This window comes from Molossus molossus, unplaced genomic scaffold (genome assembly GCF_014108415.1).
Source record: "Molossus molossus isolate mMolMol1 unplaced genomic scaffold, mMolMol1.p scaffold_m16_p_12, whole genome shotgun sequence".
Lineage (NCBI taxonomy): Eukaryota > Metazoa > Chordata > Mammalia > Chiroptera > Molossidae > Molossus > Molossus molossus.
In genome coordinates this window covers 84,888,889-84,902,824 of record NW_023425347.1, presented here as the reverse complement: position 1 = coordinate 84,902,824, position 13,936 = coordinate 84,888,889, and the positions used below count along the sequence as shown (strand labels likewise).

The 13,936-nt window shown below is 43.2% G+C and overlaps 1 long non-coding RNA gene and 2 other non-coding genes across 3 annotated transcripts; all 3 read left to right on the top strand.

Annotated features, from left to right (window-relative positions):
• The first annotated feature begins 2,964 nt into the window (after positions 1–2,964).
• On the top strand, positions 2,965–6,673 carry LOC118626393. The gene is made up of 3 exons (XR_004958906.1): positions 2,965–3,036; positions 4,305–4,338; positions 5,017–6,673. It is a non-coding gene; the product is annotated as an uncharacterized LOC118626393 (long non-coding RNA).
• On the top strand, positions 3,693–3,896 carry LOC118627365. Its single transcript, XR_004959116.1, has one exon. It is a non-coding gene; the product is annotated as a small nucleolar RNA SNORA73 family (small nucleolar RNA).
• LOC118627364 lies at positions 4,741–4,944 on the top strand. The gene has a single exon (XR_004959115.1). It is a non-coding gene; the product is annotated as a small nucleolar RNA SNORA73 family (small nucleolar RNA).
• Positions 6,674–13,936: the final 7,263 nt, after the last annotated feature.

Sequence of the window (13,936 nt, the reverse complement as noted above, 5' to 3'; positions counted from 1 at the left end):
TGTTCGTTAATTCATTTGTGCAGAGTTAACACAATGAAAAAAGCAAAGAAAGTATTATGAAATAGCTTTAACCTCATGGACCCCCCCAAAAGAATCTGGGGGGACTTCCGGTCAAGATGGTGGCGTAGGTAAACGCGGTATCGCGTCCTCCCACAACCACATCAAAGTTACAACTAAACTACAGAACAACCATCATCCAAAACCGCCTGAAATCAAGCTGAATGGAAGTCCTACAACTACGGAATTAAAAAAAAAAAAAGCAGGTACATCCAGACTGGTAGGAGGGGCGGAGGCGCGAGGGGTGGCGGGGGTGGCGGCGACGGGCTGGTCCCACACCCAAGTGTGGCGGATAAAAATCAGGAGGCTCCCGCGGCTGGGAAGGTCCTTCCTGAAGACTGAGGGGTCCCTGTCCCACACCAGGTGCCCTGCTCAGGGTTCCAGTGCCAGGAAGAGAAGTCCCCATAACTTCTGGCTGGAAAAACCAGCGGGAACTGAGGCTCAGGGAGGCTGAGGCGGCTGGAGCCCCAGGCAGCTCCCTAAAGGGCCCGCGCACGGACTTATCGGACTCACTTCCTCTAAGCTTGGAGGGGAGGCAGCTCAAGGGGCACCAGAGAAATACAGGGAAGAACTGAGCTGTTTGGCACTGGAGCGAGGGCTGGAGAGGGGGCTTCCTCGGGGACAAACGTGCTGTAAGAGGCCTTTGTTCCTTTGGTGAGCCCTTCCCGGGAGCGGCAGACAGAAGCCATATCTGGGACTCCAGCAACCTGGCTCACACTGGTAGCCCCGCCCTGCTGACTCCCTGAGGCCCCGCCCCGCCCCACACAACTTTCAAGCCCACCCAAGCTGTTGCCACTTGCTTAACCATAGGATTGGCCGGTCTTGGATTCTGCTTCAGGTTTTTCCTAAATTCTTTCAAACGAGCAGCATCTGGTCTCAGCTAGCCCCATACCTCTCATTAAGTAATACACAGAAACAAACACAGGGAGGCAGCCAAAATGAGGATACAAAGAAACAGGTCCCAAATGAAAGAACAGAACAAAACCCCAAGAAAAGAACTAAGCGAAATGGAGATAAGCAACCTAACAGATGCTGAGTTCAAAATACTGCTTATAAGGATGCTCAATGAACTCAGTGAGGGCCTTAAGAGCATAAAAAAGGACCAGTTAGAAATGATCGATGCACAGTTAGAAACGAAGGAGGCTTTAACTGAAATAAAGAATAATTTACATAGCTTCAATAATAGAGTACGTAAATCCAAGGAGCAAACCATTGATTTGGAATATAAGGAAGCAAAAAACGCCCAATCAAGAACAGCAAAAAGAAAAAAGAATCCAAAAAAATGAGGATAGAGTAAGGAGCCTCTGGGACAACCTCAAGCGTGCCAACATTCGCATCTTGGGGGTGCCGGAAGGAGAAGAGAGAGAACAAGAAATCGAAAACCTGTTTGAAACAATAATGGCAGAAAACTTTCCTAACTTGGTGAAGGAAACAGACATACAAGTCCAGGAAGCACAGAGAGTCCCAAGCAAGATGAACCCCAAGAGGCCCACACCAAGACACATCATCAAAATGCAAAAGGTTCAAGACAAAGAGAGAATCTTAAAAGCAGCAAGAGAAAGGCAGCTAGTTACCTGCAAGGGAGTTCCCATTAGGCTGTCAGCTGACTTCTCAAAAGAAACTTTGCAGGCCAGAAGGGAGTGGCAAGAAATCTTCAGAGCGATGAAAACCAAGAACTTACAACCAAGATTACTGTAGCCTGCAAAGCTGTCATTCAGAATCGATGGACATATAAAAGCTTTCCCAGACAAGAAAAAGTTAAAGGAGTTCATCACTACCAAACTGTTATTATATGAAATGATGAAGGGTCTTTTTGAAGAAAAAGATAAAATGTATGAACAAACAAAATGGCAATGAATACATATCTATCGACAATGGAATCTACAAACAAAATGAACAGGAAGAACAGAAACATTCTCATAGATACAGAGAACATTTTGTTGATTGCCAGTTGGGAAGGGGGTTGGGGGAATGGGTGAAAAAGGTGAAGGGATTAAGAAGTACAAATTCATTGCTAGACTGACAAACCTCAAAGGGAAAGGGGTTGGGGGGGTGGGAAGAGATAAACCAAAGAACTTATATGCATAACCAATGGACACGGACAATAGTTTGGGAAAAGGTGGGAGGGGGGCGGGAGGGGGGAGGAGGGGGTTAATGGGGGAAAAATGTGGAACATCTGTAATACATTTTACATCCAACAATGAAGATGTGAAAAAAAAAAAAAAATCTGAGGGACCGCAGGGTCCAGCATAGTCCAGCTGCAATGGCTTTATGTCAATTATCTAACATTTATTCACCTAACTCACTCGAAATTCTATCATATTTGTAACATTTCACTATAATATGTATTTCAGAATTCTTTATATTAGGTGTGCGTGTGCTAAAATATACTTAATATAAAGTTTACCATTTTAATAATTTGTAAGTGTACAATTCAATAGTATTGTATATTCATAGGCGCTTTTGATTTTAGTCATTTCGCGTAGGAATGACTAAAATTGTCTTATTTATGCATTTATCAAATGTTTATTTCACACATGACGGCACGATCTCTTTTGAGACTTTTCACGTTTCTCTAGATGTCTTTTTCTATTTTGCATACTTATTACGCCAGTTATTTTTGGTGAATTTATTTAATAGCACATTCTCCAGATTGGGTGAACTGAGTGTAGAGCAGTAAATTTGCTATTAGAAACGCACCTATCCATCTACAATACTTAACGCACTTCCTGTGATTTACATTCCCTAGCAAAGTCGCGCGTGAAGGTTCTCGTGTCGCGAGAATCCTCTGTTCCTGATTGGGGTGGGGCTTAGCCGGCTGTAGATTCCCAGCACCCTCAGCGAATTTCTGATTGCCTGACTGCGCATGGTGCAGCGCAGGCGCAATAGGCATATCCGCTTCAAAAGGTATAAATAGGAACGCCTTGGGCTTGCTCGGTCTTTTGAGGGAATGTCTTTGCTCTGTACTTGAGGCTTCTGGTGAGTATTTTTTTCTCTCCTTGGTTTGTCAGATCTAGGTCTAGTACCCCGGTCCTGGCAACCAGCCTTCCCTGTGGAGATGAAGCTATTTAGAAAGGTTGCCTTCAGCGGCATTTGTGTGCTAACCACACTTAACTCTGCAGTGGTGCTGGATTGGATAGGGGCTGTGTAGTTCTCGCGATCCGCGGGTGATGGCGGTAACCACGAGGCGCTCGCGCCGAACTGCGACCGTATTTGCGGAGAGGCTAAAAACGCAGCCTCCCTCCACCCCATGCCAGTTGCCCATTATTACCCTGCCTCCTAGATTTGCGATGTCTTCGATGGCGTTGCACGCAGGCATTTTATTCCCATTCCCCACCCGCATTTGAGTCCTGATTTCGAAAGGGAGGCTCTAGATGGTCGGTTTAAAGGTAGGAAGATTAACTGCTGTCTAAACGGCTCTGTATCTACCATTTCTTTGGCAGAGTGCTAATCGCTTATTATATGTTTGTGGTGTGTGTCTGAAAATGAGGTTACAAACAAGACTGCTGATGAGCCTTGAACTCAAGTTTTGTTGACTTTTTGAGGAGTTGAGGATTCACCCCAACGTGAATGTCACTGTCGTCTGGATAAAATTAACTTATCACACCATAATCTATGAACTAAATGAATAGTGACCGACGTGGATACCCCGGGCGGTCACTCTCCCCGGGCTCTGTCCAGGTGGCGTAGGGGAGCATAGGGCTCTGCCCGATGATGTACAGTCCCTTTCCACATCGTTGGAGAGAAAGCCGGGCCTTGAGTCTGCGCCTGCATATTCCTACAGCTTCTCAGAGTCCTGTGGACAATGACTGAGGAGAAAAACCATGCAGGAAACATCCTTTTAGAGCAGTAATTTTTCAACCGGGGTGCTGCAGTAATTGTTAAAAGTATGTATTTTGGTGCACTGTGAAGTAAAAAGAGTTAAAAATTGCTGCTCTAAAACACCTCCTCTGGATATGGGTTGTTGGAAATGAATAAATATTTTGCCCTGGCCGGTTTGGTTCAGCGGTTAGAGCGTGGGCTTGCGGGCCAAAGAGTCCTGGGTTTGTTTCCGGCCAAGGGCACGTACCTGTACCTCAGTTGCAGTTCGTGTGAGGCAACCAATCCATGTGTCTCTCTCCCCTTTTATCTGAAGATAAATGGGAAAAGGTACTGGGGTGGGGATTTTTTTTTTTTTTTAATGAAATTTTTTGCTGTAATCAGTTATATTGTAGTGTGCTAGATTAAGCTCTTACCTTGTTTTGCAGCCTTCGTTCAAGATTTCGGCTAACTTGATTTGAGGTAAGTAAATCTGAATTGATTCTGGCTTATCAGTTTTGCCTGTCATCATTTTGCATAAAACATTTAATCATTTTGAGCTCAGTCCCCTTTCGTGAAGGTGCTGTTGCTGTGGTTAATCCGTTCAGGTGGAAATCTTTGCTACATATTTGTAGGTGTGTTGGCAATATTTTAGATGCACTTCGTTCGTGTTCTGTGGAGATATTTTGAATGACAGTGATTAAGTAGATAAACCTTGAAATACTACATAGAAAGTATTGGTTTGGAATTTGTTAAAAACAATAGCTAAACCAACAGGCTCTCCCCACCACTACATATAGTGTGCAGTGTGGGATGAAGGTTTTGAAGGGCAATGCTGTTTAGCGGTGGCTTTGTCTACTCCAATTTGTGATTAATGAGGCACTCCCAACGTGGATACCCTGGGAGGTCACTCTCCCCAGGCTCTGTCCAGGTGGCGTAGGGGAGCATAGGGCTCTGCCCGATGATGTACAGTCCCTTTCCACATCGTTGGAGAGAAAGCCGGGCCTTGAGTCTGCGCCTGCATATTCCTACAGCTTCTCAGAGTCCTGTGGACAATGACTGAGGAGAAAAACCATGCAGGAAACATCTAGCACACTAAAATTTTAAGTTTTTAAATTAATATTCTGAATGCGTCTGATCATTTTTTCTGTTTTCATTCAGGAAAGAAGAGGAGCTGCCTCACTTTTTTGGAAGTTGACAATGCTTTTTGGGTTCTCCATTTGACTGGGAAATTTGGTGCAGTGAAAACTATTTCTGGAAGATAAGTAACTGCCCTTGGGAGTACAGAAAGAACAGGACAGAGATGCAAATTCTCGGTCATAACCCCAGATCTGTATTAACTGGTTGACTAATAGAATGTTCCATTGGTCAGGTGACCCCTTGAAATTTATAAGGGATTACAAAAAATGCTGAACATGGGCAGGTCTAATAAGACAGTATGGTTGTTGGACCAAGAAAACTTGGAACTAAAATGATACTTGAGTCTAGCCAGTGTGGCTCAGTAATTGTCAACCCATACACCCAGAGGTCGCTGGTTTGATTCCGAGTCAGGACACATGCCCAGGTTGTGGGCCCAATCCCCAGTGGGGGGCATGCAGGAGGAAGCCAATAGATGTTACTATCTCCCTTCCTAACTGCACAGCTGAATTAACAGAAGGCAGAATCCCATGAGAACCTAGATGTCTTTATTAAAGATACATTTCTAATGTATGAATTACAATAAAAGTGACTATGTTATAATAAAGATGACTGTGTTAAGTGTGGTTTCTTTTTTTTATATAGAAGTGATTGGTGTCAGCCAAAACTGTTCCATGAATGGAGTGCTATAGCAGTTAATACCTCATTGGTTCCACCCTAAAGACCCTTAGCTCTTACCTGCCCCCTGTATCCTCTTGTGCTCTTTGTGTTTTAACTTTATTTTTTTAATTGGAGATCATTTTATAGTATGGGACAGATTGGGGTGGTACCAGGGTCTATAGTGATGAATTTCCCTGGGGTAAACAGCATTGGCACATACAGGACAGGGAAACAAAGCCAAGTGGGTCAAAGGCCCAGGCCCAACCTCAGTAGCTATGACCTGGGGACCTGGGGGATGAGCAGGGTGTTGGTCCCATAGCTCCTGTTAGGCTATCAATTCCCAGTTAGCAAACACTTGAGCCTAGAATAGAGTTGCCATGAGTGATGTGAGGTTGGGTCACAATGGGGGTGAAGCTCTTGTACAGGCTGCCAGCACTGTAGGTGTGTAATCAGCCCTGAAGGATGGGGACAAGTGGGGAACCATCTAGAAGGTAGAGTCTAGATCCTGGTGGCGCTAAGGGAACATAGTATGGGGAGGTAGAATGGCCATGAAACCATTCAGAAATCCTTGGGGTCAGATTTAAGGGAAGTGTGAAATTTGGGTTTTAGTGGGTCCAAATTGATGTGTACTGTCCAGATGGAGCGTTACATAAATGGTGTTCAGGGTCAGAGCATAATAGATTTGGGAATGGGAGCTATTTCATATAGCCATAATTATGGAGAGCAGCCTGGGAGAACTTGTTGATTGCTTGGACAGGTAGCACTTGCATATGTTAATCCCCACAATTTTGAAGTGAGTGTTAATCTAATAACCTAGTTTCAGATGAAAAAATTGAAAGGCTAATTTGCCCAAAATCACAGCTAGTAAGGAGTCTGCACAGCAAAGGTAACACCACCATCCCCACCCAGGCAGACTTGCTGGAAGAGAGCCAGATGCAGGGCAGGGTCCTGTTCATCCCTAGGACCAGCCCTCATCTTGGTATCTGCCACTTCCTGTCTGGAGAATAGGTGCTCAGCTTTTCCCTACAACCAGAGAAGGATGATCCTTTTTTTTTTTTTAATCCTCACCTGAGGATATTTTTCTGTTTATCTTCGGATAGAGAAAAGGAGAGAGAGAAACATGGATGTGAAAGGGACACATTGGCTGCCTCCCACACAGCCCCAAGCAGGGCTGGCGACAAACCATGTGCCCTTGGCCAGAATCAAATCTGTGAATCATTGGTCCGTGGGTCGATGCTCTACCGCGGTGCCAAACACACCAGGGCGAGAAAGATTATACTGATGTTAAGTACAAATTCTTAGGATAGGGCCAGATAACTCATGCTTGGCAGGAAACACGCATTTCTCTCTCCTGATGTCCAAATAGAGCTGAAGTGAAGCTGTCAACATGTATTCTAGGTCCCACCCTTCCTGTTAAATTTCATCTTAAAACATACCTGTCTAGACTTTCCAAACAGGCTTTTCTGACCTTTTTCTGCACTTAGGCAATCATATTGGTTGCTGCCCAACTTGGAGTCACACTGCCTAGTGTTGAATGCAGATACCACCACTTACTGTGTATGTGACCTTGGGCATGCGACTTAATCTCTCTCTGCCTCAATTTCCTCCCCCACATAATGAGGATGCTAAAAGTACCTGCCTACCTCTTGGGCCCTGGTCGGTTTGGCTCAGCGGTTAGAGTGTCAGTCTGCAGACTGGAGAGTCCTGGGTTTGGTTCCCACTAAGGACATGTACCTCAGTTGTGGTTTGTCCCTGCCCCGGTTGGGGTCGTGCGGGTGGCAGCTACTCCATGTGTCCCTCTCACATCGATGTTTCTCTCTCTCTCTCTTCCTCTCCCTCCCACTCTATCTGAACAAAAAATGGAAAAATGTCCTCGGGTGAGGATAAAAAAGAAAAGAAGTATGGAGCCCGGCCGGTGTGGCTCAGTGGATTGAGCACCATCCCATGGAACCAGGCACAAGCCTGGGTTGTGGGCTCAATCCCCAGTAGGGGGGTGTGCAGAAGGCAACCAATTGATGTATCTCTCTCACATCGATATATCGATGTTTCTATCTCTTCCTCTTTGTCTAAAAAAATCAATAAAAACATTAAAAAGGGAGAGAGAGAAAATGGAGTATTGACATTTCCAACTTTAGCTGTGGATTTATCTGTTAGAAGTGATATGAGCTTTTGCTTCGTGTATTTTGGGAAGTTTTTTATTTGTTTGTTTTAATCCTCACCCAAGGATATTTTTTTCCCACGGAATTTTAGAGAGAGTGGAGGGAGGGAGAGAGAGAAACACCAATGCAGGAATTGAACCTGCAACCCAGGTACGTGCCTTTGACCAGCAAGGGAACCCGAAACCCCTCGATGCTCAGTCCACTGAACCACAGCAGCCAGGCCTCTTTAACTTTCTTTTGACTGGTGTTACCAGAATATGTCTTTTTCTATCCTTGTATTTTTAACCCATTTGTGTGTATTATATTTAAAGTGTATTTCTTTTTTCTTTTTTTCTGCATTTATCTTCAGATAGAGTGGGAGGGAGAGAGGAAGGGAGAGAGAAAAACATCAATGTGAGAGAGACACATCGACTAGTTGCCACCCAGACGGCCCCAAACAGGGCCGGGGACAAACCGCAACCGAGGTACGTGCCCTTAGCAGCAACCGAACCCAGGACTCTCTGGTCCGCGGGCCGACGCTCTACCCACTGAGCAAAACCGGCCAGGGCTAAAGTGTATTTCTTGTAGGCAGTGTATAGTTGGGTCTTTTTTTTAAGAGAGAGAAACATCAATTTATTGTTCCACTGATTTAGGCATTCATTGGTCTGACCCGGGATCAAAACCACAACCTTGGCATGCTGGAATGACACTCTAACCAACTGTGCCACCCAGCCGGGGCCTAGTTGGTTCTTGTTTTCTTAATTTATGATAATCTCTGGCTTTTAATTGGAGTGTTTAGACCATATTTATTTTATTTATTTATATGATTAATATGCTTAGATTTGAGTCTTAATCATCGGGATATTTTCTTTTTAAATTTTTTTCAATTATAGTTGATAAACAATATTATATTAGTTTTTTTTTATTTTATTTTTTTATCATCCTCACCAGAGGACATTTTTCCATTCCCTGTTCAGATAGAGTGGGAGGGAGAGAGAGGAACAGAGAGAGAGAAACATCGATGCGAAAGGGACACATCAAGTGGTCACCACCCGCACAACCAACCAGGGCAGGGGACAAACTGCAACCGAGGCACGTGCCCTTAGTGGGAACCGAACCCGGGTCTCTCCGGACCGCAGGCCGATGCTCCAACCGCTGAGCCAAACCGGCCAGGGCAATATTATATTAGTTTTAGGTGTACAACATAGTGATTAGACATTTATATAACCTATGAATTGATCACCCCAAGAAGTCTAGTACCCCTGTGATACCATACTGATAGATAATTGTTTTCTTTACTTTTTTTTAAATTTTATTTTTGTTACAGGTGTTTCTCGATAATTGTTTTCTATTTGTCTCATCTGTTGTTTATTCTTTGTTCTTTCTTTCTGCCTTTTTAAAAGATAAGTATCTTTTATTTATTTATTTTTATTATATCTTATCTTCTTTATTGGCTTACTAGCCAGACATTCTTTTTTTTACTTTTGAATTTGTTTTTTGGGTTTATAGTATACAGAATCCACGTTCAATTGATATTATACCACTTCATCTATTATAGTATAAGAACTTTACAATATATTTCTCACTCCACAGGTTTAGTTATTATTGTCATGTATTTTACTTATATATGTTATAAAACCCACAATACATACTATTTTTGTTTAAATAGGTAATTGCCTTCAAGGTGTTTTTTTTTAATCACATATTTACCCAAGTTATTATATTTTCATTCCTTTGTGTAGATCCAGATTCTCATCTAGTATCACTTTCCTTCTGCCCAAAGGTCTTCCTTTGGCATTTCTTTTACTATGAGTCTGCTTGCAATGAGTTCTTTCAGCCTTTGTATGTCTGAAAATTCCTTAATTTCCCCTTCATTTTTAAAGATGTTTTTGCTGGATATACTTTACTAGATATGATTTTGCTAGTGTACTTTAGAAATGTTTCTCCACATTGTCTTCTTGGTTGCATTGTATCCTTGCTTTTGTTTCTCTGTATATAATGTTGCATTGTATCCTTGTCTTATTCCTCTGTACATAATGTCTTTTTTCTAACTGCTTTTAAGATTTTCTGTCATTGGTTTTGAGCAATTTTATTTGATGGGCCTTTTTTCTTGTACTTGGAGTTCCTTGAGCTTCTTGGATTTTGTAGTCAGAGTTTGACAGAGAAACAGAACCAGTAGAATGTAGATAGCTGATAGATAGATAGATAGATAGATAGATAGATAGATAGATAGATAGATAGATGATAGATAGATTTTTAAAAATTTTTCATGGATTCTTTAGGGAAAGAAAAAGGGAGAGAGAAACATCGATGTGAGAAAGATACATCAATTGGATGCCTACTGCACGCCCCTTACTGGGGATCGAGCCTGCAATCCGGGCATGTGCCCTGATCGGGAATTGAACCTGGACCTCTCAGTCCATGGGGCGACGTTCAATTCACTGAGCCACACCAGCCAGATGATAGATGGATAGTTTAAGGAACTGGCTCAAGTGGTTGTGGAGACTGGCAAGTCTGAAATCTGTAGGTTGGAAATTCAGGAAGAATTGATGTTGCACTCTTGAGCCAGGAGGCAGACTTGGTAGAATTACTTATTTTAAAACCTTCAACTGATTGAACAAGGCCTACCCAAATTATGGAAGTTAATCTGCTTTCCTCAAATTCTACTGATTTAAAGGTTATATCTAAAAAATACCTTCACTGTGCTGGCCCAATGTGGCTCACTGGTTGAGCATTGGCCCATGCACCAAGAGGTAACCAGTTTGATTCCCAGTCAGGGCACATGCCCAGGTTGTGGGCCCAATCCCCAGTGGGGAGCATGCAGGAGGCAGCCAATCAATGTTTTCTCTTTCCCTCTCCCTTCCTCTCTCTCAAAAATAAATAAAGAAAAAAATTTTTTTAATACCTTCACAGCAACATCTAGATTGGTGTTTGACCAAACAACTGGGCACTGGGCACAACAGCTAGCCAAGTTGACATGTAAAATTAATCATCACAGATTTGTAGTTTATAGTTTGGACATTTTTTAGTCATTATTTCTTCATATATTTTCTGTCTCCAGCTTTTTCTTGCTTTCAGGATTTCCAATTGCCTGTATATTAGGTCCCTTAAAGTGGTTCTATAGCTCACTAATGCTAATTTTACATTTAAAAAATTATTATTTTTTCTGTGTGTTTCATTTCGAATTGTTTCTATTGCTATGCCTTCAAGTTCACTATTCATTGCTTTTGCAGTATCTAATCTATTATTAATTCCATCCAGTGTATTTGTCATCTTAGATAATATCAAGAATTTCACTTTGGGCCCTGGCCGGTTTGGCTCAGCAGTTTAAACATCTGCCCTTGGACCAAAGGGTGGCAGGTTTGATTCCTAGTCATGGGCATGTACCTGGGTTGCAGGTTCGATCCCTGGCAGGCTGTGTGGGAGGCAGCCAATTAGTGTGTCTCTCTCACATCGATGTTTCTCTCTCCTTCTCTTTCTCTCACTCCTACCTTCTCCCTCCCTCCCTCCCACTCTATCTAAAAATCGGTGGAAAAATATCCCCAAAGAATTTTATCACTTTGGGTCTCTTTGTATCTTTACTTAACTTTTGAGCATGTGGGGGTATAGTTATAATAACTTTTTTTAATCCTCACCCATGAATATGTTTTGTTTTTTTTATTGATTTTTAGAGAGATGGAGAGAGAGAGAGAGAGAGACAGAGAGAGACAGAGAGAGACAGAGAGAAACATTGATGTGAGAGGGAATATCAATCAGTTGCCACCCATACATGCCTCGACAGGGGATTTAACCTGAAATATTTGGGGGTACAGGACGACACTACAACCAATTGAGTCACCTGCCCAGAGCAGTTATAATAACTTTTAATGTCCTTCACTTCTAATTCTATCATCTGTGTCAGTTCTGGGTTGAGTTCAACTACTTGTTCTCCTTATTATGGTTTGTGTTCAATAAATAAAACAATCATAGAATTGAGCTTTGGGTTCAAAGAAGGCTTCGTGGAAATAAAAACTGAACCTTAAAATATATCAAGAATTCACGATGGGAGCATGATACAGTGTGAAGATGATGTTTGTTGAGTTGTGCACTTGAAACCTATATGGTTCTGTGAACCAATGTCACCCCAATAAATTCAATTTTATAAAGTTATGCCCGGCTGGTAAAGTTACACTCAGTGGTTTAATCTCAACCCATGCACCAAGAGGTTGCTGGTTCAATTCCTGGTCAGGGCACATGCCCAGGTTGTGGGCCTGATCCCCAGTGGGGGGCATGCAGAAGGCATCCAATCGATGTTCTCTCTCATCGACATTTTTATATCTCTCTCCCTCTCCCTTCCTCTCTCTCTAAAAAATAAAAATAAAAAATTACAGCCCCCCCCCCCCAAAGAAAAGAATTCAGCAAGGTAGGAAGAAATGCACCTGGTAGGAGAACAGCCCAGATAAAGGGTAAGAAGGTAGCCCTGGACGGTTTGGCTCAGCGGTTAGAGCGTTGGCCTGCAGTCCAGAGAGACCGACCCGAGTTCGGTTCCCGCTAAGGGCACGTACCTCGGTTGCAGTATGTCCCCGGCCCTGGTTGGTCGTGGGGGTGGCAGCCACTCGATGTGTCCCTTTCATGTCAATGTTTTTCTCTTCCTCTCTCTCCCTCCCACTCTGTCTGAACAAAAAATGGAAAAATGTCCTTGGGTGAGGATTAAAAAAAAAAAGGGTAAGAAGGTAGGAATGAGCATGAGTACCTTCAGAGTACAGTGCTGAGGGGAAATGAGAAATCAATAGCTTGGGACATTTGCCACTTGGTCCTGCAATCACAGCACCAAAGAAATATCTAAGAAATATCTAAGTTTTTAAGGATCTCTAAACAGGGCAAGGTTTCTCAGCCATGATTTAGGGAGACTAACCTGGGGATATTGGTGGAATGAAATGGAGGGGAAGAAATGAGAGGTGGGAGTAGAGTCCAGGAGGGTGGTGTTTTTGACCAGAGGGGCAGAAATAGACACATGAAGAGAGGAAAGGGAGGAATCAGAAAAGAAACCTTAACTTTAGCTGGAAGGATGAAGTTGGGGGTGTCTAGAATCATGGGTGTTGGGTTACCTGGGTAGAGATGTAGGGCTGAAATAGGGTGGAGGGCAAATGGGCTGCCCTCTCAATTAAAAGGGCCCTGAACAAGAGTTCTGGCCCCTTCTACCACTTGTATGATGAATCCAGAAAAAGTCCTCTTTGAACCTGGTTTTTCTCACTTTCCAACTGTCATGAGGTTTTTGTGAGGAACAAATGTGCTAAAGAACATGGGTGGACATGTTTCTGTAGTTAACAAAGTAAAGGGTTTTAGAAAATAGGTGATAATAGTAATAATCATTTTTATAATTACATTAAGCCATGTGAATGACTAAGATCTTGGAGGAGGACAGCAGAGAGAGAGATCAAAGATCCCAGGGCTTAAACTTGGAGAAATTTCGCAGTACTATATCATCCAAAGGAGGAGTCCGTGATGGAGGCAGAGGTAAACTTGAAGAGGTAAGAGACCCTCAAGACAGGGAGTACTTTGGGGTGGGCTCTGCATAGTAAAAGAAATTCAGTTGGTAAACACTCATCAAAAGTGCCCTGGCCAGTTTGGCTCAGTGGTTGAGCATCGGCCTGTGGACCAGAGAGTCCTGGGTCCGGTTCCCACTAGGGGCAGGTACCAGTTAAAAAAGGGGGGGGGGGTATCCACCTATCTGGGTATGATAGAATGACTTTCAGAGTCAGAATCAACATTAAATGGAGAAAATACCCTTCTGCAGAGGTCACTCTTATGACCAGGCAAACACCCCAGACAATCAAATGGCCAGAGAGGTCACCTTGGGGAACACCTGAAATCTTCAATAACTGTTTGTGTCCTTCGTGAAGAACGAGTGTGTTCACAAGAGAGGGCCGTCTACTTGGTACCTATTTTTCTTCTTCAGTCCCAAACCCCAATTCACACCTTCTTTCTAGTCTGGTCTCTCCACTCCACTTGCTGCCCCCATTCTTGGTTTCTCCTTCTCCCAAGTCCATTCTCCATTCTGTTCTAAAACAAAAATCTACTCATATCACTCACATGGTCAAATCCCTTCACAGTTCCCCATTGCCTCGGGATAGAGGCTGCACTCCGTAGACACACAAGACAGGGCT